The sequence below is a fragment of the Lygodium microphyllum genome, unplaced genomic scaffold, assembly GCF_053477565.2.
Source record: "Lygodium microphyllum isolate KBCC unplaced genomic scaffold, Lygodium_microphyllum_v1.1.10 scaffold_31, whole genome shotgun sequence".
NCBI classification, from domain to species: domain Eukaryota; kingdom Viridiplantae; phylum Streptophyta; class Polypodiopsida; order Schizaeales; family Lygodiaceae; genus Lygodium; species Lygodium microphyllum.
Genome location: NW_028229514.1, coordinates 19,965,397 through 19,981,059, shown reverse-complemented (window position 1 = coordinate 19,981,059; position 15,663 = coordinate 19,965,397).

Genomic DNA, 15,663 nt, shown 5'->3' with positions numbered 1-15,663 from the left:
ATCCACACAAATCCTCCATTTTCCATTCTTCTTGGGTATCACCACCACAGGTGAAACCCACTCTGAGTCCCCTATTGGATAGATGAAGCCTGCCTTCAAAAGTCGTTGCACCTCAGTGAGTAGAGTGTTTTGTTGAACTACTCCCAATCGTCGTAGTCGCTGCACCACTGGCCGTGCTCCCTCTTTTAGATTAATGTGATGTTGTACTGCTGTCACACCTGTGATGTGTTCATACTCAGAAATAAAAAGTGCAGAGTGTTTTATCACCACTTCCATGTAGGCTGCCTTCTCCTCAACTGATAGATCCTTAGCCAACATTTTTTCTAACCCCTCCTTCTCGACCTTTGGAAGCTGCTGCGGAATTTCACTACTAGAAGGCCCTTTTAATGTAATCCCCATCACTTCTAGAGAGCTTTCTTCCTCCTCATTAGAAGACTCTCCCTCTGTCATAGATGACCAACCCTCGCTGGAACTCCATTCATCAGCGGTGGTTTCTAATACAAGATCCTCCTGTCGGCCCTCCTTCATGTTGTAGATAGTGCTCTTCCATTTTTTATGTAGCCCCTTTTGTGGCCTGAGCTCTAAAGCCCCTGTCTCCCAATCTTGTCTGGCTTTCATTCCCATTAGCCATGGTTGCCCAAGAATGAGCGGATAGCCATCCCCCTTCACTGGCATCACATATATGTCAAGCTCTAGTTGCACTCCACACACCTTTACCTTGACTTTCTTTATAACTCCCAAACAATTTACTACCACATTGTTAGCCATTTTGGCCCCAAATTTAGTAGTTTCATTTACCTCTAATCCCAAACGATGCATCAACTTTTCCGTCATGACACAAATCTCTGCACCTCCATCCACATATGTCTTTGACACTCTCTGCCCATTGATTTCGGCTTCCACTAGAGGTACAATATCTTTCATCTTTCTAGCCTGGATTGCATTCACATGTCTATTCTTCATGGGTCTAATGCTTACCATCTTTGACCATTGTCGCCGCACTGTTGGAGATAGATGTAGTAATTGTGGCCATGAAATTTTTGGCCCTTGATTCCTCACATCAGCAAGCAAATCATAAGCTCTAGTACCTTTACCCAAGGGAAAATCATCTGGCTCAATGTGTCGGCGTGAGCGAGCCCTCCTCTTTTTACTGTTGCGTGTCTTTGCAACCACTGATGACTCTGCCTCCTCTTCCATATTTTCAACCTCCTTTGGTGGTGTAGGCTCCATCTTCTCAATTCTCCGGGCTTTCTTCACCGGCATTGCTTCAACCTCTACTACTTTGGCCTTCCCTTTGACATCACTCTCATCTAAACTAATTATCCTAACATCATGATTCTCTGGCGGTTGGACAGGTAAGGGCGGCACCTCTGCAAGTGGTCGAGGATGCTGGAGAACTTGAACCGGTGGTGGAGGCCTTGGATTCGGTGGAACAAACCTTTCCCTAGGTGGTGTCACTTGTTGTCCCCTCCTTCTTGGTTGGAACCCATTTCCTGGAAAACGCCTAGGATGAGGGCAAAAGTACATACCATGGCCAATTTCCCCACAATTATAGCAAACATACTCTCTTTCTTGTCTTCTTGGACCTCGATTGCCTTCATTTATGAGGGGAGGGGGCCGCACTCCTTGCACCAAATTTAACGAAAGGCTTTCAAGTTGATTAGTAATGCGTTGTAGGAGCTCTTGCTGTGGTATCTCCGGTTCAGGTGGGGCCTCTGCTATTTCTCTAGACCTTGGCATGGTTGGTAAAACCTGCATGGGCTCAACTCCCCCCTTCAACTGGGCTTGATACTTCAATTTTCTATCTTTCTCCCTCGCATAAGTGACTGATTCTTCATAGGATATGGGAAACTTTCCTTTGACCTTATCCCTTAGTAGAGGATGGAGTCCGGCTAGAAAACAATCTTTCTTAAGACAATCAGGTACTCTTTCTCCCTCGGCTAAAGAGGCTGTCCATTTATCCCACAATCTTATAAACATGCCTTCATAGACTTGGTACTCCCCTGCTATAGTTTGACAAAGATCTAAGAGTTGTCTCCAAATATCTTCAGGTGGCTCTATATCTTGGTACTTGTGCATGAATGCGGTCTTGAGATCCTCCCAATTACCCTTTGTAGCCTCTGAGAGAGCTTGATACCACACTCGAGCATCATCCTTTAGAACTAAAGGAAAGGCCCGTACTTTGGTTGCTTCATCATCCCGGCCTGTGACTAGAAAGGCCATTTCTAAGTCATCCAAAAAGTCCAGAGATTTCTCCCCTTTGTGCCCAAAAAAACTTGGAAAAGCCATGATAGGAAGATGTTGATCTAGCTCAATACAAAATAAAGATGAACACGTCTAGGCCCAAGTCATATCTTATTAAGGGTAGAATAAATGGATTTACAGATGCATTAATCTCAGCAAGACGACGAGGGCCCAATAAGACCCTTATAACATTTTGAAACCTGAGCTTTGTGCTAACAATTATATGCACGGTTTGTCTAGCAAGTGGACGGATAGGTCCGTACAAGTCCCTATGGTTCATGGGATACACTTAGAGTAGAATGAATATGTGTACATTAAAGGAGATGTTATAATCCAAAATAGGGAGTATTATGGGATCAGGAGACAACAAGATCTCTCTCAACCTCTCAGCTCCAAAATAGAAGACCAACCTTTGCTGAAAATGTATCTTTCTACTAATGCACACATCCACCCGAATGTTTTGAACCGATTGAAAGTTGTAGAAAGTAGGAGTAGTCATTTATGCATTAACTACAAATTTACAGTACAAACTTTCATGAAGCGTGTCGTTGAAGCTATGGCCTCTTAGATCCCACCATTTGAGAGATGCGAAGGATTTGCTCACCACTGATTAGCATAGCTTTTGTGTGACCATCATCACTCTTGTAAAGTTTATAGGCTTCGATAGCTACCTTCTCAATTACTTTGAGTCTTCTTGCTAGTAGTAGTTGAAGCGCATCACCATATGTAGCCTCTCGCCAATACCGCACACCATTGATGTGTAACTCACCCTCCAAAAACTTGTTAATCCCCGAATTTGAAAGCGCCTTCACCACTTGAAGACGAAGCTCCGTAGGGAGTGTCTTTACACTAGACACCAAGCACTCAACACAATGCCTTGACGTAGAGACTTGATGAGAGCAAGATTTCTCATGAAGCAAAGAAGGATGTGTGTAATTAACTTGCTTTACCCGCATACGTGCCGTTTGTCGATAAAGGTCCTTCTTCTCTTGAGCTGCTTTTGGAGACCATTGCGGTACTCTTGAGCGGCGAATCCCTTGAATAGGGTTTGATGAAGATTCCTCCTTAGTGATTTCTTGACAAACACTCGTTGAAGAAGAGGACAAATCCTTAGATGTTTCTTTCTTCATGGAAGTTGTAGAGCATAACTTGAGAACTCCTCAGTGGGGGCACAAAAAATGAGGGCTGAAATGATGAACGGGTTGCCTCTTACCCATCCAACCTCCAATCCTCACTAAGAGAACTAAGGAGGGGCACCACCTAGCCAAAGAGAGGATGGGCTAGGACATCCCTATTCTCAAAGAGAATCAAGAGAGCCAAGACACAAATTTACAAGAGAGAATATATGTGCTAGACACCACATTGGAATATAAGAGAGAGAGATGAGAGGAGAGGGAGACAAGAGGAGAAGAGGTAGAAGAAGCTCGTCATTATGCTACATGGAATGAGAAGATGAGAAGAGAGGGAGATAATAGGAGAAGAGGTAGAGGAAGCTTGCCATTATACTACATAATAAAAGAACTCACTCATAGCTTACCTCAAAGAGATGAGGGTATTGTAGAGTGCTCTCATGGACTTGTCATTCTCCCTCCTCCCCTCCCTCTTCCTTCTTCATTCTCCATGGGCTCTTTATATAGCCTTCATGAGGGATTAGATTAAGCTAATCTTCTTGATTAACATAATCCTAGATGATGTATGGTATCTTTGAAAATATGGAGAGTAGTGGATGGGACAAGTCCCCACCTTGATCATCATGCAAGAAGCCAAGGGTGGTGGTAGACAAAATAGAGAAATGGAGCTAGATTACAAGAGGTGGGTGCCCAAAGCACATTATTATAATATATTTACAAGAAGGATAGAGTGGAAAGTTGGTGTGGTGAAAGAGAGAAGAAAATTGCATATAGCCAGCAGTCTGCACCTTCGTAACTTCAAATCCGTGAGGAATTTGGAAAAAGTTTCTTCTGCAACTTTGTAGACCAGATCGAAACCGATCGGCCTTCGCGGGAATTTTCTTGAAATTCGCTTTTTCTTGGGAGTTATTGAGATTATAAAAAAGGGCTTCCAAAAGCTGCTTTGACTTTAGTATCCCATATGTATATAAATACATATAAGCATGTGACAAAAGGGGTCCATGCTTGTAAGCTTTTGTGCAAGATCCAAATGACACCATGATGTGGATATTGACTTGTGTGCAAGGGTGAGGTGTCCTCTAATGATGGTGATAGATTCCAAATCTTAGTGATGCAGACGGAGCCCATATGTAGTTGGAGGCTAGTCCTTTGAAAAATCTATGCATTCACTCAACTCCTAGGTGTAATCCATTTTCATCTTCACTAAGATAACCATCCCATTTACCCTTTACATTGACATGCCTTCTAAGAACTTGTTCCCCCCATTTGCTAGAGTTATCATAATCAAGAAGCAATGTAGCATACCTAGTGCTTGAAGAGTAAACCTAAAGTGATATGGTAAGCTCTTGATAGGGGCTTTGGCCAAATTTTGTGGTAATAATCCGGGTTGTAAAAAACCCGGATCAGTAAGTTTACAGTGAGCAGAGATGTTGTTTTTGATGAGATGAGTAGCTGGTATAAACCAGTAAATGTGATTGATAATGTAGATGCACAAAATGGTAATGCTGCGCAGAATTCATAGCAGCAGTCACAAGATATTAGTGGATCTGGAGAGTCCTCTAGCAGTGGTTCACATTCTTCACCATGGACAGGCAGATTGAGATCAGGAGAATCTTCTCAAAACAATGCAGATAGTGGTATGCAGGTATCACGAAAAGGAAAAGAGAAGGTAGAACAGCCCATGTTTGATGTGAATGCAGGTCACTCTTATGTGGATGGTGAATCCAGTGGCTCGGAACAGAGCATTGATGATGAGTTGGGTATTCCTTCTATTGTTACACCTGGAGTAAGGAAGACCAGGGATGTTTTGAGAGCACCTGGGAGTGAGCCTACTTTGCGTAGGTCTACCAGAGCTAGGTATCCTGTGGATAAGCTGAAATATGATGGATTTACAGCCATTCACTATGCATATATAGTCAAAGTGATACAGGAACCAGAACCCACTTCTTTTGAGCAAGCCATGGGAAAAGAAAAATGGGAGAAAGCCATGGATGAAGAAATGGATGCCTTGGAAGAAAATGCTACATGGGAGTTGGTACCTTTGCCTAAAGATAAGAATGCAATTGGCAGTAAGTGGGTTTATAAGGTGAAGCACAACGCAGATGATTCTGTGAACAGATACAAGGCAAGATTAGTAGTCAAGGGATATGCACAAATATATGGCATTGACTATAAAGAAACATTCAGTCCGGTTGCAAGGATGGCAACCGTAAGAGCAGTCATTGCTATGGCTGCATCAAAGGGATGGTCTTTACATCAGATGGATGTAAAGAATGCCTTCTTGCATGGTGATCTGCAAGAAGGGGTCTATATGGAGCAGCCACCAGGTTATGTGCATGATGTTCATCCTGAGTTTGTTTGCAGGTTGAAGAAAGCCTTGTATGGCTTGAAGCAAGCACTTAGAGCATGGTCTGACAAGATAGGACAGTATCTTGTCACTATTGGGTTTCATATTTCCAAGGCAGATTTCTCACTTTATGTGAGAAAAACAGAGAAAGGTATTATGCTGCTTGTCATTTATGTTGATGATTTGATTATCACAGGTGATAATGATGAAGATATCTTTATGTGAAAATGCTATTGAAGCAAAAGTTTGAGATGAAGGATTTGGGAGAGCTGTGTTATTTCTTGGGCATTGAGGTGATTAGATCACCAAGTGGGATATGGCTCTTGCAAAGGCAGTATGGATTGGACATGCTGTCCAAATATGGGATGACAGGCTGTAAGCCTATTTCAGTTCCTTTGGAGCAGAATGTGAAGTTGAGCACAGATGCAGGTGAGCTTCTCGAAGACCCTACTATGTACAGACGCATAGTAGGAAGTTTGATTTATATGACTATTACCAGGCCAGATTTGAGCTATGCTATTGGATTGGTAAGTCAGTTTATGCAGGCTCCAAGGAAACCACATTTGGATGCGGCTAGACGCATACTCAGATATGTGAAGTCCACATTGCAGTATGGACTATTTTATGAGACTGGGGTTCAGATATAGTTGCATGGATACTAGTGGATATGTGTTCTCTTTTGGGAGTGCTGCAGTCACTTGGAGCAGCAAGAAACAGCCTACAGTTGCCTTGTCGAGCACAGAGGCTGAGTACAGGGGCACAGCAACGGCTGCATGTGAGGTAGCTTGGTTGCATAAGCTACTTTATGATATGCATCAGCCTATAGATGGGCCAGTTGCCATTTATTGTGACAACATGAGTAGTATACAGTTGGCAAATAACCCAGTCTATCATGCTAGAACAAAGCACATTGAGGTGCATTACCACTATGTGCGGGAGAGGGTTTTACTAGGTCTTATTGATCTAGTTTATGTCAGCACAGAGGATCAGGTAGCTGACAAATTCACGAAGGCATTGGGCGCAGAGAAGTTGCGCAAGTTCAGAGACATGCTTGGTGTGCAGGAATTGGGATTGAGCTCGAGGGGGAGTGTTGAGATATCGAGCTCCACTCATGATATGCCAGGGTGACCGTTGTGCATTTATGTCACCGACTTGTCAGTTGCAGATGCGGTTGGTACACCACCCATGAATAATAGCTACATGACAGCTATCCTTATCTACTCTAGTTCGTGGCTCAGTTAGTATACCACCTTAGTTAGTTGAGTTTGGTTTGAGACCCATATATAGGGTTCTTCTATTTCTATGTACTTGAATTCTTTTGGCTTACACAACTAAGAAGAGGAAAACTGTTTTCAGCCTCCACCTTTGTGTGTATTCCCCCATTGTGCAAGCAAGAAAGCTACAAGTGAGACTCCTTCCTTCTCTCCCACAATCTTGACACACTACGCTCAACTCCCTCCTTTTTACACGCCTGAGTATGGGAAAATAAAAACCTAAAAGACGAAATGTGCTAAAAGAAAATACTTCTTGATCAGGCTATAGGAGTCCTCGCCTAGTAGGAGCTCTTGGTTGTGTTGTTCTTAGTCAGGTAGGTAGTTCAGACCACCACTTAGGGTGACCTCTTTGATAGTTCTTTTTAGTTTGGCCATGTTGGAGCAGCCGACTAGTGACTAGCTTAGGCCCTTCTGTCAGATTATGCTAGGCCTACTCCTTGTGGATTTCATGCCTTGGTTTTGTCAGGGGGTAGGGTGAGCATTGTGCTGTGTTTTAGTATGTATCTATATTGGATTAGCTTGATGCTTCCTTTGGTTGTTTTGTGCAGATTTGTTGTGGGATTCGACGGGCTGAGTCGCCTATCCCATGGTCGCCAATGAGAGCGGATTTTGAGCCCGGGATGTGCCTAAAATTTGCCAAAAAATCCAGAATTTAGGGGGAAAATATTTAACATCGAAGGCGGCGGCTGCAGCTAGGACGATTTTAAGCAACAAGTGAAAGACGACTTTTAAAAGGCGCCCAAGCAACACTTGTGGATTTTTTATAATTTTTTCGACTACCGTGCAAGATGCCAGGAGCTGCCAGTCAGTGCGAGATGTCAAGATGGACGTGTAGGATTTTTCAGAGGAGGCTGAAACGGAGCCTGGACGAGGAAGAGGCCAAAAATTGGCCAAGATTTGAAAAGGTGGACCAAAACTTAGACCAAAGGAGGGGTGCCCTTTGGGATTTTTAACCCCCCCTCCCCCCCTCAATTTTTATGAAAAAACGTGGAGGAAGCGTGGATATCGTGGCAGCCACATGCGCCGAAAAATGTGCCATCCCCTCCCCCCCAAATCATGAATGTGGGCTGAAAGCAACCCATGCAACATAGATTACTCGGCAACTTCTCCCTCTTGGCTGACTCTATCGCCGTTCTTCACACGAGGTATGGATGTCTAGATGAAGAGATCAGAATCTAGTCTTTCTCTCTCCTCCCTCTCTCTCCCCTTTATGGGCTGTTCATGTGCACCATCTTGAAGGAGGAACCAGGAGGGAGAATGAAGGAAGTGGTGATGGTGATTGATGGAGATGCTAAAAATTGATGTGCAGCATTGGATTGAGAGCCATGGAGGCTCCGTCTGCTGGTTATGCAGTCATTTAAGGCGTCTCAAGTTACGTAAAACCATGGTATGACCATTTTTATGAAGAAAATGAAGGATTTTTGATAGTTTATGATGATAATTATGCTCTTATTGGATGAAAATTTGTTTGTGTGCTGGTTGCATTATGATTAATTGTTGTTTATCAGAAAATGTTGATTTTGCAATGATTTACATGCTCTATTTAATTCTCGTAAACCCGAAATATGGTTTTTTAGCGGTAAAATGGTAGTTTTTCCGTTTCGAGTGTGTGAAAGGTGTTTCCGTGGGGGAAAATGGAAGATAAATTGAATGTTAGTATGTTGAAGTGATTGGAATAAGAAAAATCAGAAAATAGCATATTTTTTGACAAATAAATCAAGAAAATGGGAAAAATAAGGGAAAAATAGAAATACGTCTTACAAAAATAAGGAAAAATATAATGATTGTTTGTGGATGTATGGTAGCGGCAAAGCATGAGATTTAGCCTCAGTTTGCCCTATCTCTTTGTCAAAGTTTGTGATTTATTGCTTTTTATACATCAAAACATGACAAAATGAACCTCTACACCTATGCAACGAAAGCAATGTCTAAACGTAGGGGGTTTGGATGTTTGAATGGTGTGATTTGCGTGCTGATTATTGCTGATTTTTTTATGCATATCATGACATAGAGTTCATGGTATTTTAACTAAGAGGATAGTAGCACAAGTGTTGTCTTGGTGCTATCCTTACATGACTGCAACGAGTTAGTGAATGAGCATTGGAAAGCCTGGTTGTACACAACACGTGCCTCATTGAAAATTATGTTTGAGCACTTTAGGATCATTCACCTTTGCATGTGCATATAAACCATGGTATTGGAATAAAAAAAACCTGGATGCATAGCACCTGTTTTCAATGACAATGACCCATGCTTGAGTGTGGAAAGGCATCCTAAGCCGTAGGATAGACGTTTGTTTCTTGGGGGATTATTTGGTAAGGACACATGGTATCTCCTGGAATACTTTCGAAATGAATTTTAGAGGGGGGGGTCCAAACTCAAAAGGCATGCCCAATTTGGCCTCCCAAGTGTCCACCTTTTCATATCTTGACCATTTTGTGGCCATTTTCCCGTCTGGACTCCGAATTGAGCTCTGAAAAATCTTGGGCATCCGGCTTGGCATCCCGCATTGGTCGGTAACTCTTGTCAACCCGCAAGACAGTCTAAAAAATTATGAAAAATCAACAAGCATCGCTCGGGCGTCTTTAAAGCACTTTGGAGCTTAAAATCGTCCTAGATCGAGCCGCCGCCTCTGACGTTGAATATTTTTCCCTTGATATTCGTAATTTTTAGCTATTTTTAAGCACTTCTCGGTATCAAAATTTTGCTCTCATTGGCGACCACGGGATAGGGCGACTCAGCCCGTCGAATCTATGAACATATCTGCACATAAACAACCAAAGAAGCATCAAGCTGATACAAAACAAATATATAATAAAACTCAGCACAATGCTCACCCTACCCCCTAACAAAACCAAGGCATGACATCCACAAGGAGTAGGCCTAGTATGATCTGATAAAAAGGTCCGAAGCTAGTCACTAACCAACTGCTCCAACATGGCCAAACTAAAAAACTATCCAAGAGGTTGCCCTAAGTGGTGGTCTGAACTACCTACCTAACTAAGGACAACACAACCAGGAGCTCCTACTAGGCGAGGACTCCTATAGCCTGATCAAGAAGTATGTTCTTTTAGCACATTGCTTCGTCTCTTAGGGTTTTTATTTTTCATACTCGGGTATGTAAAAAGGAGGGAGCTGAGCGTAGTGACCCAAGGAGAACAGGGCATCGGCCTCAGGACCTGTCTCGGTACCCAAGATCCTACCAAACCCTCGCAAGGCGACACTTAATCCTTTTCTGACGCTCACTTTTATTTTCGCTCCAACCTTCCTTGATTTCTCTTTTTTTTTTCCTAGCAAGATGCCACCCCTAGGAAGACAAGGCATCGGCCCCGGGTTTGACTCATCCCTAGGAACCTACCAGGCCTTCGCAAGGCAATGATCAACTGCTTATAAAATTTTCTTTCTTTCTTTTCTTTTATAGGGGTTAGAACCCCTTTTTACACACCTTCGTATTTATATTTATTATCTTGTCAGATATTCAGGGCTTTTTTCCCTTTATTATCATTATTTTCCTTCCGGCAGGCTTCTCTAACTGCCTCACAGCTAATAGGAACTCCTGGAATGGCTGCCTAGCAAGCTAGCAGAACAGGGTCACTAGAACTCCCTTCTAACACAGGTCTCTCAATGCCTGGCAATGTCTTCACAGGAGGCAACGACTATGCAGACCTCCCTCAAACATACTTAACCTAAACGTCGGGACTTCATGCCTTGGACGCCGGTCCCCAATAAGAAACGAAAAACCCCTTAACAAGTACACAAACATATATAGTATTAAAAACACAATACTCATAAAGGAGGGATATCACCTGGAGAGGGCCACGAGAAGCTTCCACGCAACAAAAAGGCTCCTTCCAAGCTCTTCTTCAAACCTGTCTAGCACAGAACTAAAACAAGAAACCATTAACTGCACTTGCACTAAACACAAAACTGGCCCTCTTGGCCTAACGAGATCTGGACGTAATCTCCAAAGGAGCTAGCCTTCCTAGCTTAAAACTAGATAGGTCATTTTAGTCCACATAATACTGATGTCCTTGGCATATACATCACACCCTATCAGACTACCCAGGGTGCCAAGGATAGCATATCGTAGGTCGACTAACCCCATGCTACTCATGCAAGTTAGCTAAAAGCTTGATCTTGTATTTTTTTCTTTTTTTTATCTTAGGGTTTTCTTCCTGTAGAGCTACAAGTCCAAGCCTTTCCACAAATAACTCATCAATAAGGCCAATCCCTTCTTGGGCACTATGAGCTAAATGAACGGCCTCAGTGGGCTCGCATGTCCTACATTTATTGTAATCCGAATAAACTGGTCATTCAAGCGGCTGAGTGGCCCCTTTGGGAGAAATAATCATAGCTTTGTACTCATTTGAACCTCCTCTATTTGGGTTTTCACATAAATCAATGCTGCGACCCAAACTAGGTAGAGCTTCAAGCCTAGGCACATCACATGGGTGTATCCCAAGGCAGCGTATATTGTCATATGTATATCCAGTCTTATCCTCTTGGGGGTTCAACAGAATATATCCTGATGGGATCCTTGGCCTTGCATCCGACATTCCTACCAAACTTTTGGAGATTTTGGGTCTCCAAACCCATCTCACATTTCCCTTAATATTCTTGCACTCCCTCAATTTGCTGCACTGGACTAACGAACTCAATGCAAACTTATCCCTATGGCTAAATGGCCTCACATCCTTATGACCTTTGTGAAGCACAGGTGGACTTTTAGCATTTTGCATCCTCTTTACAAAAGATTTCTTTACTTGTTTACGTCCATACTGCAAATTTTCTTCCATAAGAACCATGCTTTCACTGGAAGGAACAACATCCACCCGGAAGCATGATCCTAATACCAAAGGTCTCTCAAGAGCCTTACTAGCAACAAAATTAGAACCACACACAGAATTCTTATCAATACTCATAGGCCCATTGTTGTGATCCATATTTCCATCACAACTATCTCTCGTGGAAGTGTTGCAAGCCCTAATGGGACTTACATGGCTTGGAACCTGTTCACTGAGAGGCATGTCATTACTACTCATAGGATGGCCATTTTCTGCTTTGAGATTTTGGCCACCAAGGTTCCCCTCATAGGCTACCTTGGTATCAGCAAGTGAGCTGTCTTCTTGCAGAAATGGTTGGAAGCTAGGATGCACTTGTACTGAGTGGGAAAAACTCCAAAAGTTTTCCCAACATCTCTGAATATGACCCTCATAATCAATGGCTTGTATTTTTGCTTCCCTTAACGACTTAGGATTCCGCAGTCCCACTTGGATTTGCGTATTAATCTCTAAGCCATTCAAAAAGAGCTCACATAGCACATCATTTGGTAGTACATTGGCTCTTCTTGGCCAAAGCCTAAGAGTACTATCAAAGGCTCTAGCATACTCTTTAACAGAAAGATAAGACTCTTGTCTAAACTGCATAAGCTGCCCTAAGACCTGAATCATAGGGAGCTTCTTTTCATACTCATCTAGAAATCTATCACAAGACTCCTCAAATGATTTAATCGACCCTCTTGGGAGGCTCCAGTACCACTTTCTTGCCTCTCCCTTTAGGGTACTTGGGAATACGAGCATCCGATGTATATCGTCGAACCCACTTGCAATACAAGTTAGGTCATATTCTCTTAAATGAATCATCGGATCCTCATTTGGCAACCCATGAAACACTGGGAGATCCCTATAAAGAGGAGGGCATTTAGTCCTTCCTTTTGGGATCAAGACTGGGTCATTAAAAGCTTCGTATTCCTCTTGAGCTAATACCAGTGTGTTAGGGTCTTTAATCTCTTCCATTTCCACCTTTACTGGTGTGGAAGAGTCACTAATTCCATGAACTTCCATTTCTGCCAACTCACAAAGTGGTTTAGGGAGTCCAACACTATGCAATAGGGAATTTATCCCATCATCTGCTAGTGGTGTTCTAGTAAGCCTATTCTCATCTACCACCACTTTGCTAGAACTTAGGATAGGTCCTAATGAAATCTTCCTTACTAACAATGGTTTTCCACACACATGGACATCATCCAATGCTTTATGGATCTTGGCAATCACACTACGGTACCCAACTGCGTCGGGCACTAGCATCGGATGTATCTTTAGATCATAATCATCATGTCCTCCTATGTGCATATTAACCATCATTGTCATAGTCTTTTCTATGACATTATCATCATGAATGATCATAGATAACTGTGTCATCTTAACACTACTTTCACTTTCCCTTTTCTCTAATCTCCATGGGCTGTTAATCTTAGAGGTAGCTCCATGGGTATTTTTCCATAGTGACCCAAACTCAAGCATTGTATCACTTTCAGGGCAAAGGGTAAATATTCAATCACCCGACGTGTCAAAGATCCCACTAGACTGTTCAAGATAGACAAAGTATCCTTTGGGTGTTGGGGACTTCTTGGATTGACTGTCATACTGATGACCAAGGTTTTTATCAAACTAACTTGATATCCACCGCTTCAAGGCAGCTATCGACCAATAGAATAAAGCTAATAGGTCCCTTATGAGACCAAGATTCGGAGACCGCCACTTATTGGCAGCTCCCGGTAGACGCACCACTGATGGGACCTAAAACGGGCCGGCACTGGCTCATGCACTAGCCAGACCTCTATCATGCACTCAACAACCCCACGGCCTCGCGGCCAGGAGCGTGGATGACACATACATCATCTTCCTAAACATCTTGCATTTGTACTACGTCTTGTAGTCCAACTCTAACCCAATTAACACTCCTCAGAGGGAGTCCCAGCACATTGCCAAATAGCACGAAGCACAAACATAGGAGGTCCTCCAACGGCTGAATGCCGCTACCTCACTGCAACTCTCCTACACCTTGGGGATTGGCCCCTCGATGCGTCGCTAAACATATATAACACACACGGACACAAACTCCTCTCTTTTATGATTCGCATATTTCCAGGAGATATACCATGCTTCCTCACTTTACTTTCCCTTAGTCCCAACGCCTAGCCTACAGCTTGAACAACCTTACTCACTCAACGTTGGTCATGTTCCTCTAAAAAGCAATTGCTATGCATCGAGGAGGTATTGTCTGATACTTTTTAAATTTCATGCTTCATGAAAATTGTGAATGTCCACATGCTCAAACAGTTAAGAAAATCAGCTTTGGTGCTTAGTGCAAAAACATTCTTTCAATGGATTTCTCTATCACTCGTATGCAGCGTTGCATGAACCTAGCACCGAGAAACCCTCGTGCTACTAGGTTCTTAATCTTTAAATATTGTCCAATCTATATGGTATGCATAAAAAAACAGCAAAATTTCTATCATTTCATTCAACATTTACACGCTTTTTATACACTCCAACCCCTCACCCGTTTAGGTGGTGCATGGTGCATAGGTTTAGGGTTCATTTTCCACATTTTTATTGCATAAAAAGCCATAAAAACTCACTATAACATAAAGGTATGGCTGAACTGAGGCTAAACCTCATACTTCAAACCCCCCATACATCCACAAACATGAATCTTATTTTTTCTTAATTTTCGGCACTCAAAATCTATTTTTTTCTTATTTTTCCTATTTTTCTCTTATTTTGTGCAATATTTAATAACTAAAAATACAAAATGAGTTGTGGGCTATGGCCCTTAAGTTCATTTGCAGCAAAAAGACAAGTTTAGTTAGTGTGTCTTATGATATTTTTTATTGATATCTCAAAAACACCCAATTTCCCCATATTTTGCATATTTACGGGTTTTTCACTACTAATTTCATCCACAACACACATGATTTTCTGATTTTTTGATCATAAACAATTGAAATACATTGAAGAAAATATTATCATGCATTATCATCTCATGGGAACAAGAATGCATCAAGCAAATTGCCTAAAAACACAATTTTCCTTCATAAAACTGAGATTACCGTTCTTTTGCGGGTTGCGGATTTTTATTTGCCATATCTCAGGACTGATTTCCAGCCACCATTAATGCTCATGACAGTCCACAATCAGCAATCTTCAATCTTCTTACACCATGGAACAACCCGGTCTTCATTGGACAAGCATCCATCATCCATTCTTCTTCTTCCTCTTCACCACATGAATCTGCCTTTAGGGGAGAGAGAGGGAGGTGAGAGAAAGACTGAAATCAGAGATCTTCATAGAGACCACCATTTGACGGGCGAGAAGCGGCGATAGAGTCCACAGACAGGGGGGATTCAAGCCCCATGATCAATTGGGGGGTTGTTTGCAACAGCCATGATGCCTCCTCCATCTAAGAAGCGCAAATTTCGGGTGCCATCTTCCTCCACGTTTTTTCATCCCTCTTCATTCTCTCTCCACGATTTTTGCTTCATAAGGTGCATAAAATTTTAGAGGGAGGGTCCAAACTCAAAAGGCATGCCCAATTTGGCCTCCCAAGTGTCCACCTTTTCATATCTTGACCATTTTGTGGCCATTTTTCCGTCTGGACTCCGAATTGAGCTCTGAAAAATCCTGGGCGTCTGGCTTGGCATCCCGCATTGGCCGGTAACTCTTGTCAACCTGCAGGACAGTCTAAAGAATTTTGAAAAATCAACAAGCGTCGCTCGGGCCCCTTTAAAGCACTTTGGCGCTTAAAATTGTCCTAGATGGAGCCGCCGCCTCTGACGTTGAATATTTTTCCCTTGATATTCCTAATTTTTAGCTATTTTTAAGTA